General features: G+C 40.2%; 1 long non-coding RNA gene across 2 annotated transcripts; it reads right to left on the bottom strand.

The window, feature by feature from the left end:
* Positions 1-5,604: 5,604 nt before the first annotated feature.
* Positions 5,605-6,834, bottom strand: LOC135291399 (uncharacterized). 2 transcript variants are annotated; one of them, XR_010354204.1, is made up of 4 exons: positions 6,741-6,834; positions 6,551-6,626; positions 6,374-6,449; positions 5,605-6,088 (listed from the first exon to the last, which is right to left on the bottom strand). It is a non-coding gene; the product is annotated as an uncharacterized LOC135291399 (long non-coding RNA). The 2 variants fall into 2 exon arrangements; XR_010354203.1 differs by having other exon boundaries at positions 6,725-6,810.
* Between the last annotated feature and the right edge of the window lie 645 nt (positions 6,835-7,479).

Genomic DNA, 7,479 nt, shown 5'->3' with positions numbered 1-7,479 from the left:
AGAGAAGCACAAGAAAGTTCTGGCTTGGTGTCATATTGGCTCCTACCTTAATTTGGCCCTCAGTTTTTTCTCTGAGTCTGAAAAAATTGACTAAGTTTGCTGTGCATAGGGAGCTTGGTTTTCTTTTTTTCTTTTCTCAGTTTGTCTTCTAGTTGTCTGAACTTGCCATCAGCTTAGCATTTCTTAAATTTTTGGTAGCTAAGTGTTTTTAAGTTTCTGGAAATTTGTCTCAAAATGAAAAATCTAATTCTCTGTGTCACTCTCAAGAGAGAACTGAAAAACAACAGAGATAACTTCCTATGGGCCAAATGTAGAAATTAGTGTCTTTGGCTAAGAGATTTCTTGAAACCATTAAGATAGTGGTCCAAAATACATTTCTCATTACCAATAATGTGCTTCACTCAGGAGATCTACACTGAATTTTATCATGGGAAATTGAATGCTGCCTTTCCAAACGAGTTTCATAGGGAATAAGATGCTTGGATACTCAGTGAATTTGAGTTCTCTCCTGGTTTCATCAAAGCCTTTTGTCTTTCCCGTCTCCCCCAAGTGTTAAACCATGGCCAAGAGTGTGGGGGATTCCTTTGCTGCAAACCAGAAAGGTGACACAGGCTGAGGGGAGTTATCAGCCCTGGGAAGGAAATGAAACCAAGAAATTGGTAAGAACTAGCAAAAACCTGTGTTTCAGGTGTCAGTCCTATTCATCTTCATAAAACCACATTTTTTGTCCCAAGTCTCAGGCAAATCTTTCAGCACTGTAAGTCTCCCACATTGTTTAAAATGCACCTGTTTAAAATGGTGGATAGAGTTTTGATGGCCTGCAGCACTAAATGTACTGATATTCTGGCCTGGCTTTGCCTTGGTATTTAAAGAAAACAGAAAAAATCCCCAAAGAACATTAGGTTAGAAAGAGCAGTCACCCCAAAAGAACTATGACAAATCAGACGACCCAGTTTTCACAGGTTTAAATTTAAAGTCCAACGGGGACATGAGACCTTACATCTCATCAACAGAGGAGCCTTTTTAATCTGGTAGGTCACTCCCACATTTAAAAGCTGCATTACATTTGAATAAGAATTTTCCCATATTTGTGGAAAAAAAGGAATAATCCGCTGTTTAACATTACAAACAGAAAATGCATTTTACTACAAGGGTTATGAGACTAATTTACAGTCCAGTACTCCCACAGGTGCCACATCACCTTTGTCTGTGAGAGATTATTTCTTGTGTGCTCCAGTGGCTTCAGAGAGGTTACTTTGTTTGCTGCCTGCTTTCTAAATGATTTATTTCACTTCACTGTTATTGGTTACTACTACCTTAGCATAGTTGTCTTAATTTCACTATGCAAATTATCTGTAAATTAATTAATTTGTTACAATATAAATAATATAATATAAATAATATAAATAATATAATATAAATAATATAAATAATTTGCTGCAATACTGTTTTCAGCTTCAACTAGTGATTCATTTCCCTTGGTTACAGATCAGTAGATGATGCTGGTTTTGGCTTGAATATCTATTTCATATCCACTTTATAATATTTTTTATTTCCATCCCTGAATGGAAGTGAAGTGACAGCACAGCTTTTCCAAATGTTTCAACCTTAAATAAATAAGCAAAATAAAACAAAAAAAAACCCAAAAACAAACAAACAAACAAAAAGACAACCAAAAAAACAAACCATGAACTCCCCCAAACCTTAGAGCTTCTACAACCATGTTAATTTTTTTTTTTTGTGCAGTTGTTTCTCATAAAGCTACACTCTGGCCACTATTAAATACTGGACCTGTGAAAGTAGGATTTCTTTATTGCCAGGGGTTTGAAGCCCTTACTATTTTCATACTGCTCCACAACACTGCAGTGGCAGGGAAATGCACTTTTTTAATAGGCTGAGACCCAAAGACATCAAAAACTTCAGGATCACTGTAGTACAGGGCAATTCCAGCTGGAAGGGACCTCAGGAGGTTCTAGACTGTGCTCGGCCAGCTCAGATTGTTCCAGGACCACATGAATTTTGGGGATCCAGCCCAAAGATGAATGACCCACTGCTTCTCCTGGCTCCTGCTCCAGAGTTTGATCACATCCTGGTGAAAAAAGCTGTTCTTTCCATCAAGCCAGAATTTCTGTTTTTGAAACTTGTGCCTTTTGCCCCCTCCCTATTTTTTCTTGAGTTTGGGATTGAAGGCACTTGAGACAGTAGTTTCATGTTTGGATTCAGGTTTTTATTGTTTCTTATCAGTGAAACAGTCTCACAACTATGAGTTTGGCAGTCTTTCATTAGCAGGGCACAAAATGGCCAACTATCTCTTGTAACAACGTCTTTTAAGGCTAAATTATCCTATTAAAAAAATGGCACGTAGATTAGTTTCCCTTTTAACCCAATAACTGATCCGTCGAAGTCCACAATGTGGGCTTTTCTGTCCAATTACAAAATATCACCAAAACCCATGAAGAAGAAGGAAGAAGAAGGAAGAAGAAGGTGAAGAAGAACAGCCAGCCTCAACCCTAAAACCTCCATCTTGCTTCATATTCATTTCTATATTCCAAAACCCCAATCTCTAAGTTTTCCACCCTGTGATATTACACGTTTCAAACCAACTCCACACCCACAACCCCAGTGCTACCAATCAATTTTGGAAACCTTCTCCACAGCCTCAGGTCAATGCAGTGTTCTCTTGTGGGTCCATGCCTTTCAGCACAAAGTTTAAACTTCTCAGTATCCAGAGTTCCAACACTCCCTGCTTTTGCTTCAAAGCTCTGGAACACAGCTAATTTCCTTCACACAGGAGTGTGGCCATGCTCTGGATCTGTGCTGGAAGCAGTGCTGATATCACAAGGATGTGTTGGTTGTGGGAGCTCAGAGTTTGCCCATCCAGGCCTCGCTGCTCCTCAGAAGTCTCAGGAATCTCCTCTGGTCTGGTCTGGTTGGGAAGATCCCAAGGTGTGTCTCTGTTAAAAGTCTCTTTTCCCCAACCCAGCAGCCGAAGAAGGAGACGAGAAGCCTTCGGTTCACGTTCTCAAGGTTGATTATTATTTCTTTTTTCAAACATTTTCTGTTTGGCCTGCCAAGGTCTGTTCTGCAGGTCGGTCTGAGGCACACTCTGTCTGAGGCACACTCTCCACCTCTCGGGCTGGTGCTGTCTTTTATACTAAAAACTACCTATACTGTGTTTACAGTTATTTTCCAATGCCTATCACCTATGTTAGACAGTGACTTTCTACTCTAAACCAACCTGTGAATGCCAACATCATCCTGAACATGGATGCCAGGGAGAAGAAAGAAGAAGAACAGGACATGCCCAAATCCCTCCATCTTAGAACCCCTGACCCCCATGTACAGAATTCCAAACCCCCCTGTACAAGGTTCAAAACCCCCCTGTACACTGCTCCAAAATTTTCCCCTTCACCCTGTGACTGCTACCTAAATTTTGTGACCTGTAATTCTTCATATAACGTTGGCAATTTGCTCCATGGGTTGAGATTGAATTCCCAGGTGTCTTTGACTTCCTGCCAGGGTCTGCAAGCCCCTGCCAGGGCTTTGAGCCATCCAGAGGGATGTCCTGGGTTCTGACACACAAGGAGCTGGGAGGGGACAGAGCCAGGACAGCTGAGCCCCAGGGATGCTCCAGACCTGTGGGATTGGGCTCAGCACACAGAGCTGGGGCAGGAGGAGGATCCCTGGATCCTGGATCGTCTCTGGAGTGGTGGCCTTTGCCTTCCCAAGCCACGTGTGGTGGAGCCTGGCTTTCCTGGGCATGGCTGAGCACTGCCTGCCCATGGGGAGCAGGGAATGAGTTCCTTGTCCTGCTTTGCTTCTGTGTGCAGCTTTTGATTTTCCTATTTTAATAGACAGTTTGCTGTCTTCATCCCAACCCAGGAGGTTTTTTTTTCACTTTTACCTTTCCAATTCTCTCTCCCATCCCACTGCCAAGGCTGCATTCCTGGAGGAGGTTAATCCACAACACTCCACATTCTCCATACCCATCCACCCCATGGCTGAAGAACCCCTTAAGATCTCACTTTAGGCTGAACAAAGGCCATACAGATAATCTGTGTAATACAGAGAATTTATACAATAGCAGGAAATTTGTTCTGCATTTATTCTATCACAGGAACTGTGCCACACACATTTTTTTGAATCTTCTTCAGTGTAAGAGAAAAAACTAATGTGGTGTTTGTGAGGGACCCAGGATGAGGAAAGAGATGAATCTGACTCCATGTTCTCAGAAGGCTGATTTATTATATTATAGTATTATATTATTAAAGAGTGTTATACTAAAACTATACTAAAAGATAGAGAAAAGATACAGACAGAAAGCTAGAAAGAATGAGTAATAAAAACCTGTGACTGACCAGAGAGTCTGACACAGCTGGCTGAGATTGGTCATTAAGAAAAAAGAAATCACATGCTGGGTAAACAACCTCCAAATCACATTCCAAACAGCAAAACAGGGAGAAGCTGAAGCTTCTCAGCTTCCCAGGAGAAGAAATCCTGGTGAAGGGATTTTTCAGAAAATATCATGTTGACAAACTAAGGGTGTGACAAGGAGTTTCAGAACAAACAAAGGGTGGCATGAGGGACCAACATATTTGGTTATCTCCACATCAGTGGATGCTGAAGGTGCTGGAAGATGACACCATGGGTTGAGGGAGAGGTAGGACAGGCTTGCAGAAGGCAAATTTGTTGATTATTACAGAAGACACACAATGCACTTCCAGTCTATGACAATCCTCAAGTGGAAACTGTTGGAGACCAGGAAAAGATTATAGAAAAATACCTATATGAATTCCACTAGTAAGACATTTTAGGCCTTTGTCAGGAGCAAGCTACTAGGCTGGATGGACTTTGGTTGTGGTTCTGTACAGTCAGCTCTTCAGCAATTTATGAGAAGAAGAAATATCCAAGATTGAAAATAACAATGTTTTCATGGCAACAAGTGTGTGAGGACAAAGAGATGTAATTCCTGACAGTGATATGACTTCACCAACATTCAGATTTCAGGGTCTGGAAAAGCCCATGGTCTGAGGTTCATTTACATTATAATTTTATTCCTTCTACATGCTGCTGTTATATGTTTGCATGATAAAAATTTCCTATCTTGGAGCCACAGTAGTGACACATCTCCAGGTAAAGCAAGATTTCCATCATGCTTAATTCAAACTTAACTCACCAGTTTTGCAGTTTTTTAGCCCTGTCACTTCCTTTGAATGTCATCAAGCATGAAAACAAAGTTGTTCAACCCCCTGTATGAAGAAACAACCAAGAGCACCACATGTTCAAAGAGGAAACCATCCCAGCCCACTCATTTTGACAAATTGTAGGAACAGAAAGTCTGCAAAAAGCAGCAAATAATTGACATCCAGAAACAAGCCTGGTTTAATAGCTGATACCTCAGTTACTTCTGCATGGGTGGTAAAAACATTTTCATGTTTTACGCATTCTAAAATATTTCAGAGAAGTTACTCCTGGTTACTAAAGATGCAAGAAGTGTGGAAGTGGTACAAATTACACCTTCTATCATTATATTACAGAATAAGACTTAAAAGAAGCCATCAGATCTTAAACTGATGGTTATTATTATAATAAAATCAATGGTGATTCAATTCAAAAGGGTTGACTAAAAAGGACTTAAAAATTTATTTTTTTTATTTTTTTATAGTGCCACAAAAAAGACTTTCCCCATCCTCAGCCAGGATAGAAGTGGAACTTTTCCAATTTTTATAAACAACACAAAACTTTTAAATTAAATACAAATACTGCACTGGCAGAACTTTGATTTAATCACCTAAATGAGTTAAATGACTTAAATTGAATCACCTAAATGCCTTTGATTCAATCACTTAAATGATGCAAGTATGACTAGAGTTCTTAGAAAACAATATGGGTATGTATCTTCAGAAGATCCAGTCCCATTTTGTTTTCCAAGTGAAACAAATTTTTATTGGTGTCCTGCAGATGAGTGCATCCCAGAAAAAAAATCATGACCTCTTGTTTCCAATCTGATGTATCTGAATCTTGTGCCATTATGTTTTGTTAAGCTGTTGTAACACTTTTTCCCCCCCAGCTCTAGTCAGATTCAGTTCTGAAAAAGAGAGGAACATAAGTTGGAACAACCCATAAAAATTAAAGCCACAGCAAAATTGCATCTGGTGATTTGGAGCCCAATTTAAGATGGAGCAAAACTATTCAATAGGTTCATGCAGGAATATTCCTGCTGAAACAGGATGAGGCACTGCTTCAAGGAAAGTAAAAAAAAACCCAAAAACCCAAAAAACAACAACAACAACAACAACAAAAAACCAAACAAAAAACAAATCAGTGGATGTTTTGATGCAATATTATTTATTATTTAGCATAATTTGCTCACCATGTCATTTCTCTCAGTCACCAGCACGTGGGCAGCAATATTCCCCACAAAAAAAGGGAGTTGAAGAGCAGAGCCCCTACAGGATGTGGACACAAATGTGTTTTCTAGCATAAAAATCCTGTATTCTCAGTGAATGAGAACACCAAATGAAACTCAAAGAATATATATTAAACTTGCCTCAGAATTCAATTCTATGCTCAAAATGATCTTCACCAAAAATGGTTATACATGGGAAAAATCTTTATCACAGCACCTGAAAGACACATTTGTGGATCAGAATTAATTACTCAATACACTACAGAATTCCATGTGAAAAAATGAAAAATGGCATTTTATTATTATTTTTTTTACTGTTTCCTTTGCCAACCAGGTTAGCCCCAGGAAACTCCTCAGTTTCTCCCATTTTCTTCCAGGAGGCTGGCTCAGCCAGCTTTAACACCTTTCTCTTGCATAGCTTCCCTCACCTGGGCTGAATCAGAGCATGGGCACACCAATAAAGCAGAGAGCTGTCCCAGTGACCAACTCCTGAGGTCAGCTGGTCACCTTCCAACATCATTTTCCTGATGGAACTGAGAACAGAATTTCCTGGGGAGCAAGGCCTGGAGTGGGATATGAAGTGGGAAAGGAGTGCATTCAGTCTGGAACTTTGTCACTGCTTTCCCTTCCTCCTTTCATATCAATCTAGATATTCTCTGGTGCTCCAAAATGAGGCAACTAAATAGTATTGGGCAGTGCCTGACCCTGCATCAATTTGCTTTGCTTCTGTCCCCATGATTTTGCTGCGCAGGCTGCCCACCCTTTCTGCTGCATCTGTATTTTCCTTTATTTTCTCTTTCACTGCAATCCATTTGTAAGTGATCAGAATCCTAATATTTAAAAAATAAAAGGCACATAGAGCCACTAGGGAACGCATCAGCTGGTGGAAATCAGCCTAATCACAGAAATTTAATTGAAATCCTCCCAAATTCACCTCTGTGGAGAGTCTGGCTGCCTGAATTTGGGCTAACAACATTCAGCTGCTGATGGCCCTGATGCTGATTGTGTAAATCTGGCAGCCCACACAGAACAGCTTTGGTTTCAGTTTTCACCAGTCACCCCATCTGGGT

This window comes from Passer domesticus, chromosome Z (genome assembly GCF_036417665.1).
Source record: "Passer domesticus isolate bPasDom1 chromosome Z, bPasDom1.hap1, whole genome shotgun sequence".
In the NCBI taxonomy this organism is placed as follows: domain Eukaryota; kingdom Metazoa; phylum Chordata; class Aves; order Passeriformes; family Passeridae; genus Passer; species Passer domesticus.
This window is presented reverse-complemented; position numbering and strand designations above follow the sequence as displayed.